Source organism: Agelaius phoeniceus, chromosome W (genome assembly GCF_051311805.1).
Source record: "Agelaius phoeniceus isolate bAgePho1 chromosome W, bAgePho1.hap1, whole genome shotgun sequence".
In the NCBI taxonomy this organism is placed as follows: Eukaryota; Metazoa; Chordata; class Aves; order Passeriformes; family Icteridae; genus Agelaius; species Agelaius phoeniceus.
The window spans coordinates 15,997,791-16,011,095 of NC_135301.1; the positions used below are offsets into that span (position 1 = coordinate 15,997,791).

The following is a 13,305-nucleotide window of genomic DNA, read 5'->3' on the forward strand; positions in this document are numbered from 1 at the left end:
TAAGAGCTCTGGGTGTCAGGAGTATTCAACTCAAATCTGTCTCCGACTATACATTTGAGATGATCGTGTTTTTATATTCTATCGTTATATAACTTTCATGTTAATTATTAAACTTATATTGTTCTATTGTATACATAGATTTCAGTCAAGCATGGCTTCTCATGGTTCCCCCTTAAATTTCTAACATAGTTTCTCATGATTCTTCTTATGATTATACAATAATTATATTTAGTTACTAAACAATCATCACATCTAACAATTATATCATTTATCATACTGCTTATGCAGGTGCAGTGATCTGAGAGAACACAAAGCCTAACATTTTAAAAGTCTATCTTTAACATTTTCCAGGGCTCCACTATCATTCTCCCCCCTTTGAAAGCATTTTCACTTCACTATAGGTGTAAATGTTTTCACTTGATACAGTCCTTTATTCCTCAATTTATACTTGACGTTCTTCAAATCCAGGGTTGATGTGGATGCTATCACGAACTGGAGAAGCAGAAGATGGTGGGCGTGGATCTCGTGTCAGTGCCTTTATTATTTTCTGGTTCCAGGACATTTTCTTCTGTATCTCTCCCTTTAAGATGCTGTAAACTAACCAAATTGCCAAAAATACAATTAGTAAGATTATCACACTCTCAATGACAGATTTAATCCATGAACTCACATTCCACCCTAACCCTTTAAAGATTTTTCCTAACCAGCTTGTAGTCAAGTCCTTTTGCTCTTCTTGTGCTTCATGCTCTATTTATTTCAACTGATTGATGTCATATTCTACATCTGCAGTTACATTTGGGATATGAACGCAGCAATGATCAAGCCGTCCCTTTAAAAATCCATATACTCCATGCTCTTTCAGGAGTAACAAATCTAAGGCTAATCGATTTTGTAAAGTCATTTTTGTGGTGGCTTGTAATTGTACGTTTAATTCTTTAAATCCTTCCCGGGTGACTCTTGCCAGTCTATCTACCTGACCTGTAAGTTGGTACAGCATCTCTCTACTCTGATAGTTTGCTATAGGACCAAGTAATGACTCTAGGGCCCACCCAAATTTCACTCCACTAGAGGGTTCTTGCCAAGTGTCATCTGGATTTTCATTGTCTAGAACTTCCCATCTTGCTCTTATCTGCAGAAGTTCATGTTTTCCATTAAATGGGGACTTTTCCAAATTGGACATGAAGTTGGAAGGCCTAAAGTAATCTCCTTTACTTTCCCATCTACAGGCAGATGTGTTGTCCAGGTACCATCGCTTCTTGCCCATACAAATTGTCCTGGACCTCAGACTGTACTCCTGGTACATCCTACAACTACTTTATAATTCACTCTGCCTTGTTTATGTTTGATCCCTCTGCAAGCACAACCAATTTGTAGGGATATTGCCAGGGGTGACATCTGTTTTATCTCTGCATCATCAGAAGTGCAGTCATAAGCTTTATTACATGCCCACCAACTTACTTTGTCTGCCCTCGTTCTGCTACTAGTGGCAGTGTTTGTTACTGTTAGATCTGTTTCATTCTCGGAGCCTTCCCACTTAATACACCAAGGGGTGTTTGCCATATATTGGAATCTTTGAAGAATACTCACAGACCATGCACTGTCCCAAGGCTCTATCTGATATTTCTGATCCTTGGCCTCACACTTCCATACCAGAGTGGTTTCTGTAACATTTTCTGTAATCTTTTAATAGTGTGGCAAATAGCATTGCCATTGTGTGATGCCTCCTGATTCTCCCATAGGGGTTCCTAGTATGCCATCACTTAGAATACAGTCTTTCTGGCTCATGGGTCTCATCCATGTTCCTATTTTCTCCCAAGTTTCCTTGACTACTTGCCTCGACTCGGGTACCTGTTTGCATGCAATTGTTTTGTTCTTTTGTATTTCAGGTAGTTTTGATGTTATGATTCCCCAATTTACTGGGTCTCCTGCTGCCTTTGGTACTGTCAGACAGGCAGTCATTCTACTGGTGTTTTGCATTTTGGCAAAATCTTTGACTAATCCAATCATTACATTCTCAGCCCGAACTGCATTAGAAACCTTTATCACCTGTGTTTCTGCTTGTACCTCTCTCTTCATTCCAGAATGAAGAGTAATTAGTTGCTCATTTTGCATTCCACATCCCAAAGACATTAATGACCATAACGTTAGCACAACTACTGATAGCATTCTTAAAGCAATTAAACACATCTTATCTGCAGCCTTGTTGGTTCCACAGTTTACACAGTCCATGATCCAGGATGGATTTTTCTTCACTCAGGTATAGTGAATCCAGGGGTCCACGCCGGCTACTTTGATTGCTGTAAAGGTGGTCAGCAGTACCTGGTGGGGTCCACTCCACTTTTCTTTCAGCGGTTCTTCGTTCTAGTTCTTGATGTACACCTCGTCTCCTGGATGTATGTTATGAACTGGATTCTCGAGAGTCAGTGGTCTATTCCACACGAGGATGCTCTGGAGCCGAGCGAAAGTTTTCCCGAGAGACAGAACATAATTATACACTTCCTGCTTTCCTGTGATGTGTACATTAGGGTTAGGCTCAGGAGATTCATATGGTTTCCCATACAATATCTTATAAGGACTGACTGACATCCCACTCCTAGGCTTTATCCGAATCCTCAACAGTGCTATTGGCAAAGCCTGGGGCCACTGCAATTTGGCTTCTTGGCATATTTTACTGATTTGCCTTTTTAGTGTCTGATTCATCCTCTCTACCTGTCCACTTGACTGGGGTCCCAAGTTATCCCCAGCAATCTACTTACCTCTCTTACTACTGTAGCTATGAAATGGGGCCCCCTATCTGATGATACCCCTAGGGGTACCCCGAACCTGGGAATAATCTCCTGTAGTAACCACTTAACTGTTTCCTTTGCTTGGTTTGTGCGACAGGGAAGGGCTTCTGGCCATCCAGAGAATGTGTCAACCCCACTAACAGGTATTTATATCCTCAAGTTCTTGACAGTTCTACAAAATCTACCTGCCAATAGCCTCTTGGCTCTATTCCTATCCGAATTCTTCCTAGCTGTGATTGTTGCCTAGCCACTGGGTTGTTTTTCAAGCAGATATCACATTTCGACAATACTGATTTTGTCATTGTTAACATCCGTACTGAAATTAAACTCTGCTTTAGCAATTTTACCAATGCCTCTGCACCCCAATGACATTCATTATGCTTAATTTGTAGAACTTCTCTCATTATCAAGGGGGGTACCACTATCTGTCCTTGTGCAGTCACATACCATCCCTCTGAATTCTTTTGTGCATTTAGCAAACGTGCCAGTCTCTCATCTTCTAGTGAATATTTTGGTTTTGGAGGCAAATTGAATTGGGATACATTAAGCTTTAAAGGTATCAATGTGATTTTTGTTTGCATCTCTTGAGCAACCTGTCGGGTTTTCCAGTCTGCCTTTTGATTTCCCTCACAGATTTTGGAGTTTGCTGATTGGTGTGCTTTACAGTGTATGATTGCCACTTGTTCAGGTTTTTGTACTGCTTTTATCAATTGCAGGACTGCATCCTGATGTTTAATGTGCGGACCTCGAGAAGATAGTAATCCTCTTTCTTTCCACAGTGCTCCGTGTACATGCACCACTCCAAAAGCATATTTTGAGTCAGTCCAGATATTTACCTTTTTCCCTTCACTTAATTCTAGTGCCCTGGTTAAAGCAACCAGTTCTGCCTTCTGGGCAGATGTATTTGGTGGCAATGCCTTTGCCTCCACTAGTGTACTGACTGTTGTTACCGCATATCCAGCGTATCTGGTTCCGTTTTCCACGAAGCTGCTCCCATCTGTAAATAGCTCCCACTCCGGTTGCTCTAGTGGGACATCTTTCAGGTCTTCTCTTGCTGAATAGGTGTACTCTATTACCTCTACACAGTTGTGCTCTAATGGGCCTTCTTCAGTTGTGGTACCTAGGAACAAAGCTGGATTCAAAAGGTTAGTTGTTTTTAATGTGACATCATCCTGCTCAGTCAGGACTATCTGGAATTTCATTATCCTGCTTGGGGATAGCCAATGGCCCTCCTTCTGTTCTAAGACAGTGGTTACCATGTGTGGTACATAGACATCTATGTGCCTTCCCATAGTAAGCTTCCTGGCTTCTTGTATCAGCATCACAGTGGCTGCAACTGCCCGCAGACATGGAGGCCACCCGGCACTTATGTTGTCAAGTTGTTTGGAAAAGTAGCCCACCGGCCTTTTCCAACTTCCCAGACGTTGAGTCAGGACTCCTAGTGCTAGGTGCAGCCTTTCATGTATAAACAGCTGAAAATCTTTAGACAGATCAGGTAGCCCTAATGCTGGAGCAGTTGTCAGTGCTTCCTTTAATTGTAGGAAGGCTTCTTTCTGTGGCTTGCCCCAGGTGAATGGCTGCGTCTTCTGAGCTTCATACAGGGGCTTCGCAATCAGTCCATAGTCCATGATCCACAAGTGACACCATCCTGCCATCCCAAGGAAGACTCGCAGCTCATGTAGATTCTGGGGCTCTGGAATAGCACAAATAGCTTGGATACGGTTAGTACCTAGTTTTCGTTGCCCTTGTGAAATTTCACATCCCAGATAGATCACAATCTGTTGGGCAATTTGTGCCTTTCCTCTGGATACTTTATAACCTCCCATTCCCAGTGAATTTAAAATCTCAATGGTTACCTTTATACAGGTTGCTTTTCTTCTGTAGCTATTAGTATATCATCAACATACTGCAACAACAGGTATTGGTCTCTTGGTACTTGCCCATTTTCGGTCCAAATCTCCAGCTCCTTTGCCAGTTGGTTTCCAAATAGCGTCGGCGAGTTCTTTTATCGTGTCTAGGTGAGCTGGGTCTTTCTTCTGTTCCCTGGGTTTTCCCACTCACAGGCAAACAGTTTCCTACTTTCTTTGTCAAGGGGGATGCAGAAAAAGGCATCTTTTAAATCAATTACAGAAAACCACTTATATATCTCCTTTACGGATGTCAGCAATGTGTAGTGATTTGTTACCACTGGATAAATGTCCTTTGTTATTTTATTTATTGCTCTCAAATCCTGCACTAATCTATATTCACCATTTGGCTTCTTTACTGGAAATATTGGTGTATTAAATTCTGATTCACATTCTTCTAAAATTCGGTATTTCAAGAATTTCTCAATAATCTTTACTATTCCTTGCTGTGCTTCTGGTTTTATGGGACAATGTTTGACTTGTACAGCCCTCGCCTCTTCTTCTAACTCTACATGCACTGGTTGTGCCAATTTAGATTTCTCTGGTGTATCTGTCTCCCATACAGAGGGAATCACTGCATCTTCTACCTCCCTAGGGATAGAGGGAACAGGTTTTTCTTTGATCATTAATATCTGTCCCATCTTTGATTCAGGTATTTTCATTATAAGCTCTCCATTTTCAAAGGCTATTACCACATCAAGTTTCACTAGCAAATCTCTCCCTAAAAGCGGAATTGGACACTCAGGTACATATAAGAATTCGTGTGTTATAACCTTGTTTCCAAAACACACATCTAGGGGTTGCAAGAATGGCTGTTTTTCCTCTTTCCCTGTAGCGCTGACTACTGTTGTTTCCTTGTCCCAAATTTGTCCTTGCAAATCATTCAATACTGAGTAAGTAGCTCCTGTATCTATTAGAAATCTGACCTCCTTATGCCCTAACTGTATATTTATAACAGGCTCTTGAACTTGTTTTACAGGTTCCACGTCTAGTCAGCTGGTATACTCCCCCAGAACCATCCCCTTGGTAACCTGCTGGAGCTGATTGCCCCGGTGAAACTGGTTGTTCAAGTCTGGACATTGTCTCTCCCAATGTCCCTCCTGTTTGCAATATGCACATTGATTTAGGTTTAACCCCTCCGTAACTGGTCTCCTACCTCGACCATTCCTGTTACGTCCCCTGAAATTTGGGTTCCCCTTTCCTTGTATTACTGCCAAACATTCTGCTGCTGCCTTTTATTAGCTTCTCTTTTGCGATTGTTATATACCTTCCAGGCTACCTCAAGTAGCTTATCCAAATTCCTTAGTTCTTCCCCTTCTAATTTTTGCAGTTTTCTACGAATATTGTCCTGTGACTGGCCCAAGAATATGAGAGCGAGCTGAACCTTTGCTTGTTCTGTGTCCATTTGGAGATCTGTATATTTTCTTGCTACATCCTTAAGCCTCTCCAAAAATGCAGTGGGAGCTTCCTTCTTTTCCTGCCGAACTTCATATAGTTTAGACCAATTTATAGTTTTGGGCACAGCATTCTGAACTCCTATTTGGATCCACTCTTGATATTTCAGTAGTCTCCCCATATCACAAAATAAATTAGGGTCCCAATTTGGATCCTCAATTGGGAAATTCTCATCTAAATTCCCTGTTACGAGTCTGTTTCTGATGTCCTCTCTTGCCCTTTCTTTGGCTGCCTTAAGTACCATCTCTTTCTCAGTAGAATCCATCAAAGTATCTAATATTACTTGTATGTCATCCCAGTCAGGATTTTGAGTTTTTATAACCATTTTTACTACTCGTGCCATTTTATCAGGATTTTCTCTATAAGTTTCGGCTGTTTGTTTCCAAATAACTAAATCTGCAGGAGAGAAAGGCATTTTTACAAATACTGGCCCTTCCACTCCTACACCTTGTCACATGGGGGCAATTACGGTCCGTTTTTGTCTGTTTATGTCTTTTCTATCCACAACTGGGGCAAGCTTTCTGGCTTTCCCCGTAAATAGAAAAACAATTCAACATACAGAACCTCATCCCATTTTCCTTCTTGTTTACAAAACGACATTAACTGTGAGATAGTGTTATATTGCAGAGTCCCATATTTTGGCCATTTTTCGCCATTCTCCAAGGCATATTCTGGCCAACATGTATTACAATAATCAATCAACTTAGCTTTACGTAATTCTTCCCCAAAATTACCCTGTTTCCAATGTGCTAGTAAGCACCCCAAAGGAGAACTTTGTGGAATAGAGGTGTTGCTGCGCAAAATCCCTTTAAGTTTCTCCATTCCAAATACACCACAAATTGCCGAACCCACAACGCTTTTGCGGTTGCCTTATGTAACGGCGCCTGGGCAATACCACTAGGAATTCCTTTAGCCCAGCCGAGTGTAGCTTTCACTGCGTCTTATCGGCAGGCACCCAAACAAAAGTAAAAAGCACCTTACCTTTCTCCCGGGGACATTGTGAGCAGCAGAAGCGGTCACGGCCGATGGGCTCCCCGAGAATCCCTCAGTGCCGGCTGGAGCGTGGTCGAGTCGCGAAACTCGCTTCAGCAGCACCCACAGGGTCCCATCTGGGGTCGCCAAAATGTTAGCGTTCAGAAACACATAATCACATAAGCGATTATATGCAGGTGCTTTTATTAAGAGCTCTGGGTGTCAGGAGTATTCAACTCAAATCTGACTCCGACCATACATTTGAGATGATCGTGTTTTTATATTCTATCGGTATATAACTTTCATGTTAATTATTAAACTTGTATTGTTCTATTGTATACATAGATTTCAGCCAAACATAGCCCCCTTAATCTTTACATTTTGAAGATCCCTATTAGAAAACACTATGCCAGAGGAGTCATTGCTCCCTTTTCTTTTGCCTCTGTTGTAATTTTCATAGACTCATTTCAAATTTCTGCTAATGTCAATAAGCATACTGAGACTACTTAGCAGGGTTGATGCTCTCAGCTGCTTTCCTCTTTCATACTGCTTCATACTGTATGTGACCTAATGGCCTCGTTTTGTCATCTGCATTTTGCTGTGGTTTGCTAAAAACTGGCATGCACTGCCAGCTCACAACTTGTGTGTTGCCATTTCAAGGGCTTTGATGGGTTCTTTTCTGAGATTGCCACACACTCAACTTTCATATTCACAAAGACTTCATCTTCCATCGGTCGTATTTCAGTATTTAATACTCTTTCCTGGAATGTAGGCAACATAGCAGCAAGTACTAAACTCCCTGCAAGCCCTGTCTTCCCAAAGGACCATTTAAAAAGATTGCTTTTCCCCTCTGACTAATCTGCCAGTATTTCAATGGAGAATTTGGTACCTTAAATGAACATCTGAGAAGGGATCTCAGTCAGGGAATATCTCAGGCTTTCTTGAAATACTGATTCCTTTGGATCCTCATTCCATTCGGCGTGCATTTAAGATTTTTTTTTTTTTCACTGAAGCCATTCAACAGTGCCTCTTCTCTTATAAAATGTGATGTGCATGATAAAGATGGATCCCCATGAGAGGTTATACACATATCAAAGTTCATCATAACAATGGTGGCTCCCTCCTGCAGTTCCATTTGTAACCGAGTTGATATTCCAAAGCTATATATTCCAGGCCTATGAACACAAAAGGAAGGCTTTGGCAAAAATTACCCCTAGGAGGATCTGTGTTAATTTTGATTTCTACGGTGTTAGCCCTGTTGCAGAAAAAAAAGTAGATTGTACTCTCTTCTTGTGCTCTCATTCCCCCCTCTCTGCTTTGCATGCCCTAGTTAATCTACTGGCGTGACTCATTTGGCATCATCTCATAGTGCTAATTCTGCATAGTTTCATGTACTTACAAATGCCAGTTGCCAAGGAGCTTTTATAACCATTCAAGGGGTAAAGAATTGTAGGGCTGGGCAACTTCAGGTGCTGAAATTGTAAGTGGTTAAGTCATGCCATATTAAAGTGACAGAGCAAATCAGTTGATCTAGGACTTTCAGCTGGACACCTCTGAGAATAGCAGCTTGTCAGCAATGACACAGCCATCTTCCTAGCTGTATTCCAGAAAGAGAAAAGGGACACCTTCAATGGTTAAGATGTTTGGCATGAGAAAACATCAAGAAATGTACCACAAAATACTTGAGCCTGATAAGGTGCGTTTTTCTAGTGAGAATTTTGCAGTTCTTCTTTCTTGTCTGTGCCTTTACTTTTCACAGAAAATAGGGGGGGTTAAATTATTATTGTTCTTTTGTTTTGCATGATATCAGCCAACCTTGTCATAAACATTCTCATACAGTGGAAAGAAGTAGAAGGTACATCTAAATGGATAAAACAAAACCTGCAAAAATAGAGGTTTTTTTACAGTCTTCTGTGAGAACATTAGGACACAAGATATCTTTGAACTGAGTTATGCTGTATTTACTTAACTTTTAGCCCACTCATTACTATTATTACAAATGTTTGGTCTTTAGTACATAGCCTTTGAAATCATCCAGCAAAAAATTTTGGCTAATTTTATTTCTAGCGAGGACTTTGTTTCTTAAGGAATAGTCCAGAGCAAGAGCGTCCACGGTAGAGTTATGCTGTCATAATCAAGAGCGTCGTAAATTCTGGTACAGTTTGTGCTGGTAATACGTCTAGGAAAGAAAGGTTTTACATATTTTTTGACTTTAAATTGTCACCATTATTTGAAATATTTAAGAGTTAGGGGTTCCTTCCCCCCCCCCCCCCCCCCAAAATACTTCTCTCTGTAAAATATGTTGAGGATACTCTACAGTAAGTGCAGCTTAGTGGCTAGAGATGATAACATGGGTTAAATGAAGTTCCTTCTGCAGTGATGGAAACTCTGTCTACGCAGACATACTAAGCAAAGGTTATGATGGCTTAGCTCCTGTCCTAAAGTTAATGTGCATTTTAAAACTTCCCAAGAAGGTGAATTCAAGCTCCTTCATTGCTCTGTGCTGGAGTCCCAAGAGAATTTCAGTGTGCTTTTTGTCATTTACAGCTGTAACTACTTAGCTCTTGAACATGAGACTCCCTCATGACTGATGAAAGTTGTCTAGCTAAGAGTGGGTCAAAGACATGGTCCTGCTCTAGAAGGAGATGAGAAGGTTTCTGCAGTCTTTGTCATCTCTACTTGTAGTAAACCCCATAGATTTAGGAAAAGTACCATGGAGAACATGAACAATAGGAATGCTGAAACAGCAAAAGAAAATTCCTGTTTCCCTGTCCTCCACCCTTAACCTATCTCTGTAACCCTATAAGGCAATGTCATGTTAACCCCTTACCCATTGGTCAAGCTTGGATCCTTTCCAACCCTATAAAAGAAGCATACTGTACCCCATTAGGGGAGAAAGAAGAAGAGCAGAGACCCTTCACGGACCTCCCCAAATAAAGCCATCTTCGTGGAACAGCCTGCGCCTTCTCCTTCTCCTCTCTCTCCGTCTGCTGCAGCCTCAAGCCCAGGGCACCACTACCTAGCAAGCAGAGCTGAAATCCTAAGAGCTTGAAATCACTATAGAACTGATAATCACCATGCTTGCTAGATGGTAGCCCTGCGGCGTTGGCATGAGCGAGCTAGCTTCGGGCACCCAGTCCCTACCCAGGGACTGAGCTCCTGAGCCCTATTGCTCTGCCTTATAATAACGCCAAATGAGAGGTTATTATCTACTGCTTGTGATTTCTATACGAAACCAGTGGGAAGTTTTCTGAAGGCAGTCCAGAAGCTGGCAATATGGACAGCTTACAACCGAACACTTGCTGCAGTGCTACCATGGTGATACCAGAAAGGACTTCAAAAATTTAAAAGGGCAAACAAAGCAGTTGGAAGGAAAAGAACATTAACCATTATTCCATTCTTCTAATATATCCTTCTTTAAATCATCATTTTCATGCAGTATCACGGCTTGCATTGGTATCCCTCAAAAGGAATCTGAGACAGAGTAAGCCTTTTAATGGAGTAGATGTGACAAACTCATGCCAAGTTGCCTTTTTTGACATCAAATACCAGTTATGCTTGAGCTACCCTTTGCTTAAGGTACTTAGCTTACACTAAGAATTTTACTCATGATTGAGCAAATTTTACTGTCATGACTGAGGAAATGTTATTCATGATTGAGTAAATTTTACAGTCACTCAGAATTTTACTGTCATGATTGGCATTGAAACTTTTCAAGGAAAGCTCTGAATAGCAATGTTTGTGTAAAAATAGTCTTTTATCTCCTGTATTTGTGTGAAGCAGGTAAGCCTTTTGCTGTCACCAGTGTTGCTTAACCTTTCATGTCATATCCCTCTTCATATCCATATTCTGCTTAAGGGTTATTAATCTACTTTAGAATTGACACATGGAATAAGACGACTTTTTATTTTTGAAAGCTAATGTCATTTGACCTACTTACAGCAAATAATTCATTAATTGTAAGTCCCCAGCTAGCACCTTTTACGCATATTCTAACCTTCTAAAGAAGTAACAAAAGCACTCTCCAATACTTTACTTTCTTAAGCACACAAAATGCTTCCCTCCTTTGCAGTTGGCAACTCTAAAATGAACCACGTCTGCAGTATTTTAACGTGCGCCATATTTAGCCAAGTAATTCAAAACAAATAAAAAGCAGTCCCTTCAATTTGGAAATATTTTTAAATTGTTTTTGAATATTCAAAACATACCCTTACCGTACACATTGCATGCAGATTTAATCATCGTGAAAGCAAACCCTATGTTTCTGTTCGGATAGCACGGTTTTCCACAGTTTTCCACAATTGTTCTTGGCACAGTTTTCTACTTATGTGACTGTTAGGACACTCGAAGGTACTTCTAAGGTACTGTAGTAAGCAGAAAAGGAGGAGAGGTTGTGCCTTATTTCTGGCTTCCTTTGGTTTTCTTTTTGGTTTTCTTCCTCTTGCTCTTTTTCATGTCACCTTTCTAGATACTGTTATTTAGATTTGCAGTTTACTAAGCTGTGTTTTCTGTCTGGAATTCTTGTAAATTCTGAAAGGAACCCAACCGGTAAATATGCATCTTATGATTTGCTGGCTACATAGAAAATCTTCCTGCTGCTCTAAAATGCTTTTATTTGATATGCATTTTTATCACCCTTCAAATGAAAAGAGAACAGTTCCTCTATTCACTGCTTTTGTACTGGATTCAGTTCAATGTGCGCTAACGGTGCAAAAAAGTCCTGCTGGAAGAAAGGATCTGCATACAAATTGACCAAGACGCGTGCTACAAAGGTCTTGTAAAGCTTCAAAGTTTCTCTACCATTCTGGCAGTCTGTCTTCACAGCAAGACTTGATGAGGGATTTTGCAAGCGTTTCTTTGACAGAAAGCAATTACAACGCAAGCAAAATGGAGCAGCAAAAGAAGATAGCAGCAAAAGGTACATTATCCCCTCTGTTATTTATCATTGTCGAAACAAATTTTCTTCTCGCCATGTTACATAAAATACCTTAGTAGTGCTAAAGACTAGAAAAATGCAACTCTGTTCTGGATTCATTAAAAGCAAAGCTATCTGTGGACAGAAGTGCCCAGCGTGATGCTGGGAACTACTAGCTGGTTTCAGTAAGCTGTCTGGAGAACTGCATTTTCGGTGGGCTTGACTTGCGTGTCTGTAAGGTGGGGAGTTTATGTGCTGCCTTGAGCCCTGAGAGTGCCTTGGGCACAGAGACCCATCATGTAGCTCTCTGACCAGCTTCCGCACACTGAGGCATGATGGATTACTCCCAGAGTTCATGTGGTAGAAAGGTTTTCTGCCCCTGTGAAGGACAACACGTCCATTTTCTTGCATAGAGCCATTCTGTATGTTACAACGGTACCTTGAAGTCATCAACTGCTATTTGCACAATGGCCAGAGAGCTTGGATTCTTAATCTTCATGTGTTTGATCTGTTTCCTGCTTCAGTAAATAGTAAAACTTCCAAGGACTGCAACGACAAGAAGATGAAGCTGCTAGCGTATTTCAAATGTTTGCCTAATAAAATGGTGATTCTTGCACATAATCGCAATGGTAATATCAGGTACCGAAACACCAGCTCTGCTCAGGGCAATTCTGAAATTGACTTGAGCTGTTTTCCATGTTTCTTAGCGGGTGAACTGAGAAACTTCTAGGTTTCAAGGCAAGGCATTTGACAGCAGCCTCAAAAAAGCTCAGGCTGTTGGATGAAACGGTGAAAAAACTGGGGTGAATGGGGGGAAATTTCTATAGCCTATGATAACTACTATAATTACCATATTCATGTTACTATTCTCCAATCACTAAAAGTTAGTACATTACAGTTTAAGCTAGAAGTTGTTTTTCAGTTTTCTTGCAGTGGAAAATTCTGAGACCTTTTTTTTACTTGCAACTTTGCTGACTTGTTTGCCTGTGCTATCTTTCTGCTTGGTAAAAACATCTTCTTGTTTGAGGTGGGTTTATCCTTTGCTCTAAGTCATAAAAACCCCTTCTAACTAACATACCCTTTGCCTCCTTGGTTAGCCAGTAAGACTGGCTCAGCAATTCTTTTCTTCTATATCAAAACTCGCCTCCATCTCTATTCCTTCATCAGACTCTACATTTAAAAATCTTTCTGCTAAGCATACATATCTGTGAGACTTTGTCAAACTTTCATCCTTCCCAACAGGGCACAAAGCAGAGGATCATGGAATACA

The 13,305-nt window shown here is 40.9% G+C and overlaps 1 long non-coding RNA gene across 1 annotated transcript in view; it reads left to right on the top strand.

Moving 5' to 3' along the window:
- Positions 1-11,930: 11,930 nt before the first annotated feature.
- LOC129132434 (uncharacterized) overlaps positions 11,931-13,305 on the top strand; it is a 33,167-nt gene continuing 31,792 nt past the window's right edge. Inside the window, exon 1 of the long non-coding RNA XR_008535801.1 lies at positions 11,931-12,038. This is a non-coding gene — a long non-coding RNA (uncharacterized LOC129132434). The remainder of the gene's footprint in view (positions 12,039-13,305) is intronic.